Source organism: Aegilops tauschii, chromosome 6 (assembly GCF_002575655.3).
Source record: "Aegilops tauschii subsp. strangulata cultivar AL8/78 chromosome 6, Aet v6.0, whole genome shotgun sequence".
In the NCBI taxonomy this organism is placed as follows: Eukaryota; Viridiplantae; Streptophyta; class Magnoliopsida; order Poales; family Poaceae; genus Aegilops; species Aegilops tauschii.
The window spans coordinates 214,674,563-214,693,633 of record NC_053040.3 but is presented as its reverse complement, the minus strand read 5'-3'; the positions used below and the strand labels follow the sequence as shown (position 1 = coordinate 214,693,633).

At 43.7% G+C, this 19,071-nt stretch overlaps 1 long non-coding RNA gene across 3 annotated transcripts; it reads right to left on the bottom strand.

Annotated features, from left to right (window-relative positions):
* Positions 1–5,305: 5,305 nt before the first annotated feature.
* LOC109755353 (uncharacterized) lies at positions 5,306–12,382 on the bottom strand. 3 transcript variants are annotated; one of them, XR_002230962.4, is made up of 8 exons: positions 11,849–12,382; positions 10,776–10,903; positions 9,517–9,745; positions 7,085–9,160; positions 6,798–6,989; positions 6,610–6,700; positions 6,427–6,537; positions 5,306–5,896 (listed from the first exon to the last, which is right to left on the bottom strand). It is a non-coding gene; the product is annotated as an uncharacterized lncRNA (long non-coding RNA). The 3 variants fall into 3 exon arrangements; XR_012187620.1 differs by having other exon boundaries at positions 5,311–5,896; positions 7,085–7,332; positions 7,429–9,160; positions 9,517–10,903; positions 11,849–12,381; XR_002230961.4 differs by having other exon boundaries at positions 5,310–5,896; positions 9,517–10,903; positions 11,849–12,381.
* Positions 12,383–19,071: the final 6,689 nt, after the last annotated feature.

The window sequence follows — 19,071 nt, the reverse complement described above, 5'->3', positions numbered from 1 at the left end:
ATCCCAATTCAGCCATGCACGTGCAAAGTATTCTGTGGTATGTTAGACTGATCATCTTCGTTCCATATGAATTCCTAGCACCCAAGCCACTGATTGACTTGTTCAAGGAAAAGAAGTCTAGCGCGCGTAAAGACTTCAAAATCTTTGATGATGGATCCTAACCTGAACTCGATAGTGTTTTATTATAAGACTACTATGTGGTGATTCTTGTCTTGGACAACATGTTCACATGTTTGTAGCAGAACCAGCTCATGTTTTGGAGCTTGCTATCGTAGTTCATTTCCCGAGAATCTCGCAACGTCATCTCATCGATTTGTGTTGCAAACTTTCATTTCTCTTTCTAGACTTGATGGGTCTGGAATGTCCTGACACCAACCAGATCTGAATCTCAGGCAGATATGATGGTTGGAACATTCCCGACATTTGCATTTCGTTCCCAGCTTGCACCGCCTTGTGCCAATCTCCCTTGGACTGCCCTTCTCAGCAATTGTTGTTCAGGATCATCTTCAGAAGTGGTCCTACCATGGGTCCCATCCATTTCCGATGATAAGCAAAAATCTTTCCTTGCGTTGTCTTCAACAAGGTAGTCCACATCGTCCATTCTAGTCCGGGTATGCCATTCCTTCGAACTCCTTCAAATGTTCGTGATTGACTTAGGCTGGTATAAAGAGTCTCAATGATCTCTATATCAAAAGTAATTCTTTTTGCCACTTAAGGGAATAATTCTACGGGTCACCTTTCCTAAGGTGCCCAGATTATGGAATCATAGCAATTAACTCCTCGCTACTCTGACTCCATCCACCATCTTTCCAAGCGTGGAATTGTTGCCCACCAAATCAAACCTCGTCGTTTGTTCTTCCATCCCTCTCGATGTGTGTTTTGTGTCTCAACTCGAGATGTTTCAACATCTCATTCCGCGAGTTGATCTTGTATAGCTCGATCTTCGAGAAGATCAATCCTAGTAGAGCTTCTTTCCGTCGTCATCGCGTGGATGAAGATCTCTAAAGCGAGGATGTCAAGATCATCGTATGCAACGAATCAACAACCTTATGAGGTGCAACCTGGATCATGAAGATTGTGTTGGTCTTGTGCCCCCTCTGTCTTCTTACCTCACGTCTTGAATCTTGGGATGAGATTCTTGTTTAGTAGGGGTGAGTTGTCACAGCCCTAGCTTACCCTTTGCTTGTCCTTGCATGATCATCATGTCAGCATGTTAAATTTTCTCAGAAAGTTGAAATGGGGATGACAGAAACCCCCAGCACCACTTAAACCAACTAGGGTGACTAAATACTTTTCCAATGAACCTGAAATGCCCTTCTAAAATGTTCATCATCTTTGCCTTGGTATAGAACCTCTATCAAAAATGGTTCACATTTTTCTAGGACAACATTGGGTCACTGAATTAAATCATACTCTATTTGCATTTGGGCATTTAAATGCTATATAATATTTTAAATGCTCAAATAATCATAAACTAAAATGATTGTTGTTGGTTATATTCCAAACAGTGGCATTGAGCAGTTTCATGATTTTTGGATCTGGTTAAGTATTTTTTGTAAAGCCCTAAAGACTACAGAATAATAGAAAACATAAACTAAAATAGGAAAAGCAGAGAGAGAAAGGATACCTACCTGGCACCCACCAAAGCCCACCTGGCCGGCCCAGCCACCTGGCCCCTCCCCTGTCGTCTTCCTCCTGCCAGGAGGACGGAGGCGCGTGCCCGCCCCGTGCCGGCCACCTCCTTCCTCCCAGCCTGCCTGGCTCCTCCCCAGTGCGCCTAGACGACGCCACGGGGACGCCACGAAACCCCCTGACCCCTCTCGCCCTTCCCCGTGGCCCTCTCCCCTCTGCCCCTCTCTCTCACCCGCGCCGAGCGCAGCCGTTGCCGCCGACAAGCACCGCCGTGGCCACAGCCACTGCCTCGCCTCGTCGTTGCGCTCAGAGGCTCCGCCTCGACCCCCTCTTCCTCTCCACCGAGTCGCGCCCCACCAGAAGCCCTGCAGCGTCGTCCCCGACATCGTCTTCAACCTCTGGCCGCTGGCGAACTCTTCGGGGATTCGCGAGCTCCAGCGCTTCCCCGGCCTCTTCTTCGACTCCACTCGAACCGTGGTGAGCTCGTGAACGAAACACCTCTCTCGCCCTGGCCTCGCACGTCCTCTAGTCGCCGTTTCCGCAAGCCCCCGAGCTCGCCACCGCTGGCCATGGCGCCGCCACGGCTAGAGCTGCTGCAACCTGCGTCCGGGCCCGCCAACGAGCTCCGCACGCTCCCAGGAGACGAACACCACCACCAGCTCTTCCCCCCGTACACCACAACGCCGTTCCCGAGCGCGTCGTACTCCGGGCACCGCCGTTGTGCTCGCCGTCGTCGCCTCCGGGCCCCTCAGGCCCTGCCCCGACCACCAATCGATGCGGATGGGTCCCCTCGTCCCGCATATGGCCTCGGCCATCGTTTTGGTCGCCGGAGAAACAATCCCAAGCGCCACCGCCGCGTATGACATCGCCGGCGTCAAGCCGCCAGCCTGTTTGATCCTGTTGACCAGGGGTTTGACCTCCCCTGGGTCGCTGACAAGTGGGCCCCGGCCCCAGCTAATACTAGTTCAGTTTTCAATTAAGTTTAATTAACTCCACTGACATTTTTAGTTAGTAGTAGTTTAACACTAATTAACTTAGATTAGTTAGTTAGTCACTGACGTGTGGACCCCACTCGTCAGGTTTGACCTGGACCGGCCCTGTTGACAGCTGACATCATAGTGACGTCATGCTGATGCAGTAATTCCTTTCTGGAATTTAAATAAATCTTAAATGGTTTATTTATTTCAGAAAATGTTATAAACTTCTAAAAATCATATAAAATCAACTGTAACTCCAAATGAAATAAGTTATATATGAAAAATGATCAGAAAAATCCAATCTATCCATATGTACGGGTTTCATGCATGTTTAAACAAGTTCACTTGCTGTTTAGTACAAAACATGATAAGGCACTATTTAAGATCACAAATGAGTTTGAACTTTGAACCTTTGGTTCAAAATGGCTCAAACCCGTCTGGTTGTAGTTGCATTAGCCCAACACCCTCATTTTGCCATGTCATGATCATGCATCAAATTGTTGCATTGCATTGATTGCGTTCCTTCTTGTTTGCCGGTGGTTGTTCCCTCTTGATAAACGTGGTTTCCACGATGTGATCAATGACACCGATGAAGAGCTATATCATCTTCAGAAGTGCTAGGCAAGCAAAACCACCTTGTTCATTCCGATACAATCCAACTCTCTCGCTTCTGCTCTCTTTTACTGCATTAAGACAACAATGCTTCAACGGTTACATGCTGCGGTAGTTGAACCCCTTTCCTCTGCATGACCTGTCTTTGCCACAGTAAATAGATGAAACCCACTAGCATGAGTAGGAGTTGTTTGAGCCCTGATGTGCCTACTCATTCATGCTTGTTGTCATGCTTGCTACTGCTTAGAGTTGAGTCAGGTCTGATTCATCGGGAATGAATTGGAATGTGGTGAACATGTCTTACTGTTGAGAGCTAAGTGTGTGAACACGATTTGGTAAAGGTAGCGGTGAGAGGCCATGTAGGAGTACATGGTGGGTTGTCTCATTGAAACCGTCCTCAGGAACTGAGTTCTATGTTTGTGATCCATGAACAGCTACTACCACACATTGGGATCCTTAATTGACTCTCTCGGCTTCTGAACCACCCCTGTCCTCTGTCCAGGAGTTGCAAGTAGTTTCTGGTGTTTGTAGTATGCTGGAGGCCGTGCGCAGCGCTGACCCGCGGGGTGGGCTGTGATGCGGTAGGCACGTGGCACGGTGTACCGGGCGCCCGTTTGGTGTCTCGGGAACCCTGCTCACATCGTTCGGGGCCGTATGTGGAAACTTCAGCCGGACTCCCTGCGGATGGAACCTGAATAGGCGATAAACCTGGAGAGACTTGAGTGTTTAGGTAGGCCGTGGCTGACACCCTCGCCAGGCTTCCGCTTGAAGGTTGCCGGGATACATGACGTGTACATGGCGGTAAGTGGCGAGACCGTGTGTGAAGAAGTACACCCCTGCAGGGTTATAAATGATCTATTCGAATAGCCGTGTCCGCGGTAAAGGACTTCTGGGTTGCCTGTACAGTTCATAGACAAGTGAAAGTGGATACTCTAAAACTCGCAAGATAAGCGTGAGTGCTATGGATGGCCCTCTCGTAGGGAGACGAGAGCGGATCCATAGTGGTGTATTTATATGGTGAATATGTGGACTCGTGTGCGCCACCTCAAAGAGTTACTTGCAGTCATAGTTTAGGATGGCCACTGAGTCAAAGCTGGCTTGCTGCAGTCAAACTCCACCACCCCCTTTGTTGATACCGATGCATATGTAGTTAGTTCTGATGTAAGTCTTGCTGGGTACATTTGTACTCACGTTTGCCTATTTTATGTTTTTGCAGAGAGACATCAGTCTCGCTAGTAGTTCCGCGTGGACTTCGACGTTTAGCTTGATACCTCAGCTACAATCTTGTGCCCTCGGCAAGATCTGATAGATAGACATGCTTCTCAGCCTTTTTCATTTGTAGTTGTCTGTACTCAGACATATTTATGCTTCCGTTCGATGCTTGTATGCTCTGTATGTTGGGTCAGGAGACCATGATTGTAATACTTGGCTCCTCGGAATCTAATGAATAAATACTTGAGTCGTAGAGTTATGTTGTGATGCCATGTTGTATTTACACATATCGAGCATATTGTGTGTATGATTGAAATGCTTGGTATGTGTGGGATCCGACAACCTAGTTGTTTATCCTTGATAGCCTCTCTTATGGGGAAATGTAGTCTTGTGCTTCCATGAGCCATAGTAGTCCGCTATAGCCCGGTTCACCGGAGTCCTGCTAGCCCAGCACTACTGCTCCGGAACACTTGACTGGCCGACATGTGATTCACTTCGTTCCTGTGTCTATCCCTTCAGGGAAATTTCACGCGGTGACATCCGGAGTCCTGCCTAGCCTGCTACAGCCCGGTTCACCGGAGTCCTGTTAGCCAAGTGCTACAGCCCGGATTCGCACGCTGCTGACGACATGCTCGATGTTGATTCATGTATGTCTGTCCCCGTAGGTTAGTGCCACTTTGGGTTCACGACTAATCATGTCGGCCCGGGTTCTCTGTCATATGGATGCTAGCGACACTATCATATACGTGAGCCAAAAGGCGCAAACGGTCCCGGGCCATGGTAAGGCGACACCCATGGGAATACCGTGCGTGAGGCCGCAAAGTGATATGAGGTGTTACCGGCTAGATCGATGTGACTTGGAATCGGGGTCCTGACAACATCCACTGGGCATCAAAGATCGCCACCAGTGCAAATATAGGGAACACCCTACACTATACAAAAATGGCTAAACAAATTTTGTATCGCAAGAAAAACAAATTACAAGGTTGGCATAAAAGTTAACAGTCTGGCAGATAAATGCACCACCAGAAGTTCAGAAGCTTAGTTCATTTGACCTGAGTGTTACGTTTTCATGCTGTATTGTCAGATGGAGCACCATAAACTTCACCTTCATTTATCCTAGGCTCCTGAACAGCATAGCAAATGTCTGATAGTCTGGTTTCAAAACCATGCATATCTTGACGACATCGAACAATGTATGTCCTTGTTTCACAAAGGGTCTCTGTTAGGGAATGGACTTGTGTCTGGAGCGCAGATATAACATTGTTTTGAGCTTTCATATCTTGATCATGAGGCAGTTTGGACGAGATTGCCTTAACAACCAACCCAGTATTATGCAGGAACGTGCTTTTGGCACTGTTAGTGGATAGGTACTGACCCACTGCAGCAAGAGCTGACATTGCGGTTATAGTTGCCTCGCCACCTTCAGAAGGTGGCGGTTCTACCATTTTTTCCATAGCTTGCTGAAAAGTTGAGTTTTTACATTAGTAGTACCGGAACAGAAGATATTAAGGAGGCAGCAAAACCAAACAAAATATCTTTGGTCTATATACAGAACTTATTCTGGTGAACCCATGTAAAATATTAGTTGTATTTTACTGCAAAGTACATAATAAAACCAGGTTCCAAACATATGACCATGTATCATGGCTGATGTATTGTCTATTTCTTCACATTGTGTTGACAGCTAAGGATAAAGAGAAAAAGTTTATAATACGGTAAGCATAGTATGACATCATTCATATCACAAAACAACTGAGAACAGACAAACAGGCAATTGTAACGTTGTGTGGGCAAGTCCAGCACGGAACTAGATTACAGATCAAGATCAAAGGAACATCACTCATCTCTTTTAAACCTTGTAAGGTGCAATGATACGCTAAGACAATTGTGTATAAAATTGAAAAGAGTAATAGACATTGGTTGCAAACCATGCAGTTCAGGCACAAGGCAGAGTAAGTAGTAGTTAAAGGCATGAGGATTAAGGACTTACAACAGCGGCTTTGACTGGTGTAGTCATGCCCTTCGTCTTGCTGGTGTGACAGTCCTTGAAGATTTCTACAGCATTTTGTTCAGGTACTTTTTGGTCCTTGCGGGCTTTCCTCTGCATTTGGAACAAGTCAATATAGATCTAATAATATGGTACAGCGAAAAGAGTGAAACAGCAGCTAATTACAAGAGCCTCGCAGTGTGCAGTATAGCTACGAGATCCTATCCTCTGTTGGAATTTCATTCGTACGGTTGGCCTTGTTCTTTGAACAGTTCACCTACAAGAAGATAGATTTTTGAGGCACATGCGTAAATAGGACTTCAACATGTGATCTGATCACATATATATAATGTACATGATACTTTGGATCAGACCAGTGTTTAACGAGGCCTCTCCAGTCTTCATCCGATAATTTCCACTGGAGATGTTTGGGCAAGTTCACTTTTAGCCTTGCCTTCAAAGTGAGTTTTTCTCAAGTTATACCGATACTGTGGCAGAACAGACTTGAAAACATGGGTGCAAGCTTGTCTGGTTGCATCATCTTGGCTATCCAACTTGAACCTCATCTGTTGAAAAATATGGGAGTCTCATTATCACCAACCTAGAAAGTATGGGAGAGAGCAAGACGATATTATTAGTTTCCATACATAACCATACTTACAGATAAATGGTCGAGGAATGTGTTGAACTGGGTTTCGCCTTTGTCATTCCTGTACTGAATCCATGTTGGGAGGATACGTACATGGCACCTAATGGCAACCGCTGCCTCCGATTCTAACTTGGCTGACTCTGTAGCATCATGTGGCCTTTTTAAACCTGTCTCAAAACGGATTTCCATTCTTCCTCCTCTAGATTTAGTTAACCTATCGAGCATTATCCCTGATGTTTGTTTCCTCTTGCGCCTAGGTGCTAGTCCAACAACGAACATAGGTAGTGGAAGTGTACATCAAACTGTGAGACTACATATAAAGAAGCATACAACTGTAACTTGACTCCAGCAACTACCTTCTTGCTGTTGAAGCTCACAAAGTTCATATGATCTTGCCAACTCCTCTTGTGTCAAGAGTGCTTCAGAAGTAGTGTCATGTGGCAAGGGAGCTTGGGAACGTGCTGCTAGCTGAGTTGACCAACAAGTAACTCGTGCAGCTGGTGGTACTGTGGAAGGTGTTGCAACAACTACGGCTGTCTCTGCTTGTTTGGTAGCAGCTATTGGTTTCTGTTTGGCTTGTTCTGCAGCTCGTGTAGCACGGGATACCCTGTTTGTACAATTTTCCGCTGGACTTTGACCTTCTATTGCACCATCAGTACCAGCAGATCTGCAGGATTCTTCCGCTTCCTTTTCCCTGACATTCTGTGTTCCTTCATCTTTCTTTGTGCCATGTTAAGTCAAGTTGACAAGAAAAACGAATAACAATTTAGTTCTTCATAACAAATTGATGCGTGATACAGACGAACTGAACTTTGATGTTAGACAACCACATGATAGGAGGATGTAATATATACGAAAAACAGGACGGCATGAGATAACCAGAACTATGATGTGTAAACTAAGCAGAAGACATTTCATTAAATTAGAAGCAATGCAATCGAAGGTAGACACCATATGAAAGATGCTACAAATATCGCTCTGCCAAGTTAATAGTGTCTCGTCATAAAGGGCGTTTAAACAAATGTGAAGCAGTACAAGAAATAAATCATATGCAATATGTAAACAACATGACACTACCAAGTTAAAGTTCTCTCGTTATTAGTGCTATTGCATATTCACAACATTGCATATTCATAGCTTATGATGTGTAAACTAAGGAGAAGGCATTTCAACAAATTAGAAGCAACTAGTCGTCAACCTGTGCATTCGCACGGATAGTCAATAAGTTGTATGTAATTATTTTGTTGAATGAAAACATATAGCATGAAGGGGAAAAAAAGTGAAACGCCCATCCATCCAGTGAAATTGCAAGCACATATGACGTGTCTCATTTTTTTATTACTTTAATTCTAAGTGACTTAAAAGGAGTCAAATAATTATTTTAACACTTTTGATTTTATTTTATTTCATTATCCTTGCTTTTATGTATATCCGATATGTGCCCGATAGAACCAAATTTTTATAATTGTTTTCAGTGATAAACTCATTCCATAATATAGAAACTTGAAGCAAGAGAACATATGTGGCCAAAAAGAGTGATTGATTAGTTGAGTTTAAGTTACACGAAAGGATCCAAAGAATTTCTTCTAACATTTCAGATTTTCTTTTTTTTCATTAACCTTGCTTCTATGTATATTGGATATGTGCCCCACAAAACATTCCATAACATATTTTGAAGCAAGAAAACATAAGAGACCAAAAGAGAGAAGATTTATCGAAAATCAGTGTTTTGAGGCTCGTATAAACTACTTGTAGAAATATATATATCAGGATGATATAAATCCCTATATAATCTGGTCGATCAATGGCATTGTTTCCTATTGCACCAAAGAAGCATGACATATGAACATGGAACTATTGTAGAAAAATCATCTACTTATTAAAAAGACAGAATGCCAAATACTTGTCAGCCTATATATTCTAGACCTATGAAATAAATCATTTCTCTAGTTAGTACACAGTTTATTTAGTGCCATTCCTATAGTCATGGGATCCTTCCATCCCATAAGGATTGTTGGGCCATCAACCATGTATCCTCGCCATGAATGGGCTCCAGCAACGACACGCGTGAGGCCGATACATGAATATCTGCAATTTTGCCACAAGCATGAACAGACAAAGAGAAAACAGAGATCAACTCTAAATAAATAGAAAAAGGAAATTATAGATCAATGTGTGCATCACTTTTATTTACTGTTTGCTATTTCAGATCCAGAGATAAGTATTTTTTGTCTCGGCAGCAGAATATTTGCACTCGATAGCAATCAACCACACCAATTACCTTGGAAAGAAACTAAGAAAAAGATCTGATGGACAATCTTACCATCTTTAAGAAAATAGTAGTGGTAAAATGCATAGATGAGGCATGCATGTAACATAGTTAGGTTTCATCCATAAAAAGCTACAGAGATCAAAATGCAAATCTATTAAGAAAGAGCGGGCACCTATGGTGATTGACAAAATAATAGACATGGATGATATCATCGCTGGACAAAACGGGTGACTGTTGCCATTGTTTCTCCGGCAATAGGACATCAATCCTAGCAGCAGTCATTGGAAAAGTATGGCTTATCCCTGGCCGCCATGTGTGCTTGCCGACCGCTTGTACGTCCCAATAAACAGGGTTTAACTTCAGCAGCACAATGGTGCCATCTCAGTATCCAACCAAAAAACCTGGAGAAGATCATCACAGTTAGTTAGTTGCAGTAGTAGAGAGAGAGAGCTGACTTAGCGGATGTGGTCATTAAGAGGCAAACATGACATGCTATGCGTGAAAACAATCTGGATCAAGGTGCAAAGCCATTGACGAAGCTAGTCACATAGCATCGATGGATAAGACGGCACCACCATCTCATCGACAATGTGGCAGCATGGTGTGCACTGGTCGACCCATTCGACGTCACTGCAAATCTCATCGACAACGGCAACAATAAGAAACGGTGGCGGCGTGGCATGCACTGATAGATCCATGCAGCGGCACCACCGTCTAGTCGACAACGGCTGCTGCGTGTCATGTGTGCGCTGCTTTACCCTTTATATCAAGAACAGTAGTATATATCGACTAAAAGATTACTTATATATGTACTGACTAAATAAAGTAGTATACTAGTTCACAAAAAAGGTGTTATTATTGCCTTACAAAAATGATGTATATACTGCCGTGCACAAAGAGCAGTGCACATACTACTTGGTTGTAGATGTATATAGACAAAATATAGTACAATAGTATATACTTGAAATTAGTACCTTACATACTCCCTCTGATGGTAGCATATACCACAAGGAAGATAAAAAAGGCGTCAGCTATTCTAACCAGTTCAAAAATGCAGTATAGAGTCCATGGCAAAAATATGGTAAACACTCCATTATCACTAAGTTAGTATATACAATATCACAAAAATATTGTCCTGGTATATACTGCTTATTGACACCATACTCTGTCCCAAGCTCCCCAAGTTCACGGAAAAAACAGTAAAAAGACCGCATATTTTCAAGATTTTGCAATATAAGCTAACATTTTAAAATCCTTTCTATATACTATATGGTTGGTTTAGCACACACAGTTTAGTAAGACAGCATATAGAAAATCACAAATGTATTTAGAACTGAAAGTAAATATAAAAAGCATGACCGTATTGTTGGAGATTATAAATCCATGTCATGTAGGAAAGAAATCTCAATGAAGTAGTGTGGTATCCTTAACTATGGTTGAAGGGATAAATCTGATTGAGCAAACTATCAAATACATGCAGGTCCATATGGCTGATGCCATCAGTTCAACAGGAGCCTGAACCCCTATCTGGCGTTGATGATGAACATCCGGCACAAGCTCTGCATCGACAGTTAAATCATAAGCCTGCTTGGTAAGAAGAAATTCTTCAAACAACACCAATCATATGGCACACACATCAGATTGTGGAATTTCCTTATTAAGAATTCTTCAAACAACACTAATCATATGGCACACACATCAGATTGTGGTCACATGGATGCTTTCAGATTAGTAAAAGTCAAATGTCATGCTATGTCAAGCAGCTTTGAAGCCGCATTAATGATCACATCCTAAAGTGGTCCTCAAGAATCAGGATTAGATATCGATGCTCATAGTCATCGGAGCAATAGTATTTCTTTAGTAAATTAACATGCTTTTGTAATTATCGGAGCAGTAGTATTTCTTGAGTGAATTAACATGCTTTTGCCAAAAGATGCTAATCATCCATGTGACCATGTCTCTGCACCATAAACAGATGAAGCATCAATGATCAGAAATATGGACGTGGAATTAATTACTCCTTGTGGGAATTAGGACAGACGTTTTCATAGCAAAGAAAGCTCCAGTTCTGCATATTAAATTGTAGTACACTGGGCAACAAAAAGCAATGCATTGGGTGTTATTCATGAGCGACAATTTACACAACTATACTGTAGTAAGCTAAATAGCAGTTGAGACCATGAACCATTTTTTTAACTAACTAAACCACCAATTATAGAAAATTGTAGTGTCCTCTACAGAATTGAATCTTATCGATCACTATGGACTATTAGTCCTAACTGAAGCACCTGTTAAGAAACTAACTAAACCACCATGATTGTAAAAAAAAAACTATCTAAATCACCATTGCAAAGCCGAAGGACAATAGTATTGACTCGGTTCCTTGCCAAACCAAAATTTGTGTGTAGTGCCCACTAACATGGCAATCCAGTGGCACTCCACCTAACACACCCGTGAATCCATTCCACCAAGTTCCATGAGAGAACTTCAGAGGAGAAAATTACCTTGCCGAGCAGCCACTTAGAACACGGACGAATTTGCTAAGCGGAGCGTGATCTTCTCTGCGTACTTCCGTGCATCAGCGGTCCGAAGAGTGGAGGGGCACAAAAGGACATTGTTGTCGCCATACGCATCGCTGCCGCAGGTGAGCAGAGCGCCTGTCGCAGACATGACGATCGGTGGGAGAGGAGGAATTGGAGCTGGAGGAAGATCAATGAATGGGACACAGTCCGCCTCACCCTTGTTCCCCGACCAGCCGCATCACCACCACGCGACCGGAAGCATCCGTCACCGCATGTTGATCCAAGAGAGGACCAAGGAGAGAGATGGTCCACGGTGGCTATGGAGGTGCTGGGATGCAACAGAGGGTGAATGCGGTGAGCAGCGGCGGTGGATGGGGCAAAGAGCGGCGGCGGATGGTCGGGATCAGCGCGGCGGCGGATCCATTGCAGGCGATGGGTGGGATGGTGGGGATGAGGTTAGGGATACGGGAGGGCTATTTTTTAGCAGATCGGGAGGAGGGCTTCTATTTCTACAACGGTGGGCGTTTTGAGTTATGTTCATGATTAAGCACATAATTAAGCGAGAATTATATGGGTTAATCTCCACCGTAATAACTTGGTCCCATCAGATGAACGGCTCGTAAATTCTAGTATAGGTATAGATATAGATAGATAGATGGAAGCTAGACACCATATGAAAGATACAACGAATATCACTCTACCAAGTTAAAACTGTCTCGTCATAAGTGCCATTTCAACAAATTAGAAGTAGTACAAGCTAGAAAAGAATGCGAGATGTAACCTATATCACACTCCCAAGTCAAACGTGTTTTATGATAAGTGATTGTTGCAGGTTACACAACAGTAGTACTTTGATGTAAGAACATGGTGTGATAGACATATATTGTATGTTGTAGAAACATGAACACGTGTCTTATTCACAAGTATAATGTGTAAAGTAAGCAGATGGAAATCAACAAAATTAGAAGCAATACAAGCTAGACATCATACATAACATGTAACCACATATAACAGTGTCAAGTTAGAGGGAGCACCTGTGATGGTGCACTAGCGGAGACGTGCTCATCATTAACACAGCTACTTTGAGTGTCTATGCATGTTGTCTTGCAAATCTTCTTGGGGGATGGCGGAGTAGAATCTGTAGAGGCCCTCTGTTTGGAAGGAGCACCTATATCCGCTGCCTTGCTATTTTCCTTCCGCTTTATTGATATTGAATTGTCAAGTAAAACCAACAAGAAAAGGCAATAAAATTCACTCTTTAGAACTCATTCATGCATGGTACTGACAATCACTACTTTGATGTAAGGCAAACACATGATATCAGGATGGAATATGTACGAAAAACAGGACGGCATGGCATATTCACAATTGTTTGTGTAAACTAAGCAGAAGCCATTTCAACAAATGAGAAGTAATGCAAGCTAGACACCACATGAAAGATGCAACCAATATGACTCTGCCAAGTTAAAAGCATCCCATCATAAATGGTGTTTCAACAAATTAGAAGCAGTGCATGCTATAAATCATATGAAAGATGCAACTAATATCACACTGCATATGCTAAAGGTGTCTCATCATATTGAGTCATGCGGGATACAAAAAACAATAGTTTTATGTAAGGACATGCTTAATAGACATATGTACTATGTACTAAAAACAGGAAAGCATGTCACATTAACAGGTATAATGTATAAACTAAGCAGAATAACACATGCAATTTAACCAGATTGGAAGAATTATAGTCTAGACACCATATGCAACATGCAACCACATATCACGCTGCCAAATTAGAGAAAGCACTTGCGATGATGGTGTTGGGGAAATGCGGTCATCAACTACAGAGCTACGTCCACTATCTTCATCTAGCCTTGCTGTTTCCTGAGAATCATGTGGGGAGGCTGACACTGCATTCTTCAAAAGAGGATCTTTTCTCAAAGTAACCCACTGGGTGACTGTCTCATCATAAGTGATTGATGAGGGATACACAAGAACATTAGTTTGATGTAAGAACATGGTTAATAGACCAATGTACTAGTATGTACCAAAAACAGGAAGGCATGTCATATTCAAAGGTATAATGTGTAAGCTAAGCAGATGCAATTTAACCAAATTGGAAGCAATACAAGCTAGACATCTAGCTGCAGTGGTGAGCATGATCATCGAGGACCTGACAGCCTGGTGGGAGGCGGGCTGCTTTGCCACCATCGTGGCTTTTTAGTTGGCTTCCAGGTGATGCATGTCTGTGTTGGGCTTGTCACTGGCTCGGCTAGTGCCCTGACTAGCTATTTGTCTTCTGGTGCTCCCGAGATGGTGGTTCATATAGAAAATATCTTTCCTTATCTTAATAAAGACCGACTTCGGCCTTTCGAGTACAAGCTAGACACCATATGCAACATACAACCACATATGACACCGCGAAGTTAAAGCAAGCACCTGGGATGGTGGCTCACGGCGAGTGAGGTCATCAACTCCAGAGCTACGTTTACCGTCTTCATCTGCTGACACCGCACACTTTATAAGGCTAAAACATGTCTGGCCTAGCGCGTACCAAGCTAGAGCGACTTCTCTCTTTTCTTTTCTGCTTCTGTCAAGGCAGCAGAGTCTGAAATACCCTTGCATAAAAACACAATAGTGAGAGTATGGGTGAAGTGTGTGCAGAACTAGTGCACTGTAAAAGTAGCAGATAGCAGGTGGCTAAAAAATAAATGACAGGAGACATATGATAGCTCTACAACATTGCATGACAAACAAAATTAGATTCTACTCCGTATGATTTTGTAATATATGAGCACATGGATGGCCGGAAAATGCAGGTACTCCTACAGCACACCACCACATGTGGTCTTATCAAAATAATAGTCGACTGAAAATAAATAGGTTAGTCAATTTTTTTTATGAAACGTCCGATCTATAAGGAACGGGCAGATGGCCTTCATCTACCTCCCGCCAGTCACTGTTGACGATCTTTCTCGAACCGCCAGCGACCACCGGCCTAGACCCCTGCCTCCACCGCCCCGCCCTCCCCTCGACATCACACCACCGCCATGCTTGGCAGTGCCCCCAGGCCATCCCTTTAATCCCGGCCGACCTCCAGATCAGGCGCCGACAGCTCTAGGCCCCACACCCCCCTAAGATAAACACCGAGGCGCTGCTTCCCCGACGTAATAGGCGGACTAGCACCTGTTACGCCAGGGAATGCTTCCTTTAATTGGGAATCCACTGACCAGGAATTGAAATCCAGGGGGCGACGGACCTCTAGCTAAGGTGAAATAGTATATGAGGAGAAACCTTGTGCATTGCGAGTTACTAGGAACATCTAGTATCAAGAAGAAGTGGTCAACTAGTGTCTTCTGTGGGATGAATACCATGCAAGCAGACACGTGAGATTTGCACGAATAAGGGAAGAGGAGTACCATTTCCGGTTGCCAGTGTTGTGTCCTTCATATGTCGCGGCGATTTTCTTCTTTTTGCCGGGGAACCGATGTTTTGGAGGAGGGTGCAGCCTTGGACGCAACCCATGGCCAAATTGTTGACTGTGTTGCCATGGCTGTATGTCGGTGGAGGGGAAGCAGATCCGAGGTGGCGAAGGATGGTGTAGAAGGAACAACTCTGGTGCAGTGGACGGTGGCGAAGTTGGAGCGGCAGCGGTGAGGCGCAGGACGGCGTGGTTGAACTGGCTCGGGTACGGACAGCTCGGCCTCGGCTTCAACTACTAGCCGCGGAGGGCGTTGCGGTTGAGGCTGCGGTGGACGATGACGTCGGGGTATCGGCTCCGGCGTGATGGAGGAGGGCAGCGGTTGATGAAGCTACAAACCTACCCCGGTTTAGACCTTTGGACGTCGGGCCGGTAGGTTTCATGGGTCGGAGTTAGAAAAGTAATTTCCTTCTACTACCAAACATTGGTCTCACACAGTTTCAGGCGAGTATAGTCTCTTTTCGCGCTTTGTTTGAAATTTTGAAGCAGAAGCATTCACGTTTAGAGTACTCTTGAACTTTGAGGATTGAGCTAAATAGACAACGTTAAATTTGACCTTGTATGTTTGAAAACCTCATTAAATTATCCGCTTCTTTTTGAAATTTTGACACTTGAAAATCCTATAACTAAGATTATTTTGGAATGGAGGAGCTAAATTTGAATCTATTTTGTACACGACTATATATGCTATTATGTACAAAAGCAGAGCAAAGATTGGTGCCCCCATAATTTAGGTATGATTTACAAATGCCATGATATCGAATTCAAATAATTGAATGGACTTCATGTTGAATTCGAATTTTTTAAACCACCTTAAGTTGAATTCAAATGTATGCTAGTTCATAGCTAGCTATTTATAATGTTCATTGTGTAACTTTCGTATGTATAATGTGCTTTACACACACAACATGAACTATACTCACGTTTACATTCGATTGCTAAAGCGATGCATTGTCTGGAGTTCAAAGTACTAACTATGTGGATCAATTATGTCGAATAATAACATAGACATGCTCAAATTCGATAGAGTCTAGATGTATGATGGATCAATGACCGTTCCTTACACGAATTGCTAATATCATGATCCCATCCTAATATTTGGATACAATTTATATCTTTGACCAATGTGTACATCAGTCTTTTACGTGTAGTTTCACTCTCCGTCGGTGGTCTCTCACACATGCTCACACACTCTCTCCCGAGCTGTCTTTCTCGTAGACATGCTCTCGATATAACCCTCCCTCCCTCTCGTAACCATTTACAACGGTTTTCACTAACCTTTATCGCAAGCACTCTTCCTCTCACAAGCATACACACGCACAATCCCCATCGACCCTTTCTATATACATAGACCTACCTACGTGTCTCATGTACGCACATTATCTTTAGGCCTGTCTCTCGCGCATTTTCTCACACCTCTCTTCCTAATCGACGAGTATGATTCTAGCAGAGCATTTTGTAGGATGCCCCTTAAAGTTAGGTTGGATGAATAGTAATATCAGAGATAAGGGGTTACCTTAGTTCGAGAACCTAGGGTTACAAATCCTAGCCGGCTTTGTCAGTGAACACAGAGTCCTTCACGATTCTGCTATCTTTGTCTAGTACGACTAGTCATCCATGGGTCTCCCTAAATGCGTCACGGGCCGACCAATGTGGCGCAGGACGGAACTGAACCAAGGGCCTCACCTCGGCCCACCGGACCTCACGCGGTGACACACCCTCTGCCCCCAGGTCTCGTTATCTTCTCACACCCACACATACCAACACAGACACCACACAAAAAAAATCTCCTCGTGCCTCTATCCCCTCCCCCTTGCATATGCACACTCAAGGGAATCTCTCGCCGTGACATCATATTCGTCTCTCTCTCTAGACCTCTCTCATTTCTCGTTCTATCTCTCCCACGCCCCTCCCCCTGCCGGCCCCTCTATCCATGCCTCTCTCGAATAAGTAATACACACACATACCTCTCTAAGCCCTGCCAAATACATCAACTACACATTCACACATGTTACATCACGAACCCCATTGATCTAAAAAGCCCTCTTTTCACGTTTATTTCGCATACAACATTCCTTTTGAATAAAGTGTGGCCAAAAAATTATTTTAGAAGTTCTACATATATACAACATTACAAAGTTATATGGAGGAGTATGAACGTTAATTTGCATTGCATGGTGCCCACAATCATATTTATTCCGCACTGTGAATTTTTATATTTTTATACTATATATAAAGTTAGTCATAATAAAGAGAAACGAAGAGCATCTCTCTCTCTATCGCATACACCCCCTCTACGCCCCTTTCACGTACGCACACAAACTATCTCTAGGTCCTCTAAAAGTACGCCCCTGGCACATTAACGCATGTCTCATCTTTCTCTCGCGATATATACAATGACGATCATTGTACTTGAAGCGAAAGCACGATACGTACATTGGACTTCAGAATCCACTCATTACGGTCACCATTTACGTTTTGTGGTTATTATACAGTCACGGGCTCACCGTACAGCTCTGTATTTGCTCAAGACACGACTAGTTGACCAGTTAAATGCTCCACGTGGCACCTCTAGTGTTGCATCACATTATCTCACTACCATTGGGCCCACCTGTCGGCTTGTATCTACTCTACACTCTTATAAAAAACAGAGTTGGTGATGTGGTGTGCCTGCCATCCTGCAATATAGGCCATCCGATTTATATCTGACAGATAGGATGGAAATTATGGCAATTTTGCAAAAAGGTACCCACACACCTCTCCACATTTGCGAATAAGGCCTTCCTTCGTTCATCCTTTTCTCTCACAAGATAAACTAGTCATACAAATGCATGTTGATCTTACGTGCAACGCACGGGCATCTTGCTAGTAAGAATGAAAACAAACGACAAAAAATATATTGGACAGTGGTTCGAAGTCATGACCGCGGGCACAGGACAAGGTGGCCTTGTATTGGTATGTTGAGCCGTCTGTTTTAACACACAGGAGGTGGTGTGGTGATTATACACACACGCACGCATGCACACGAACTGCATGCACGCAACACTCACACGAACACATGCAGCCACGCACGCACGCAACACTCACACGTACACATGCAGCCACGCACGCATGCAACACTCACACGCACACACGCACGCATGCATGCACACGCCACACGACCAATACACTCTCACGCTCAAGTGCTCAACCTACATGTGCATGTGCACACATCAGGCCCTGACAGACACATACACAACCAGGTGGTTCCCGCGCACGGGTTGGAGTCTTGTTGCGCCTGTGTAAATTTTTGTTTATCTGACCTTTTTCCTATGCGAACTGAGAGGTGGGACCCACAAGGAACATGGTCAATTTAACTAGTCAACATGGTGCCACGCAAACTATTTGGCCGGTCAACAGAGTGCAATCCGATGCTGAACGGTGAGCAAGTGACCGTATAATCACCGCAAAACGTATATAGTGACTGTAATGAGCGTATTCTGAAGTCCGGTGACCGTATTACGCTTTTCTCTCTGTAGGCCCTCCAAAACTACATCTCTACATGTTCTCGCATGTTACATCTAAGAACTATGCAATACAACACTACTACTACACTTTAACACAATAAATCATATGTGTTTTTAGTTTTACTAGATATCATATTGTTACTTAATTATTCGGTTTGGATACATTAAAATTGCCTTTGAAATGTATGGCCAGTATCATCTATCTCGCGGGAAAAATCCCGCCC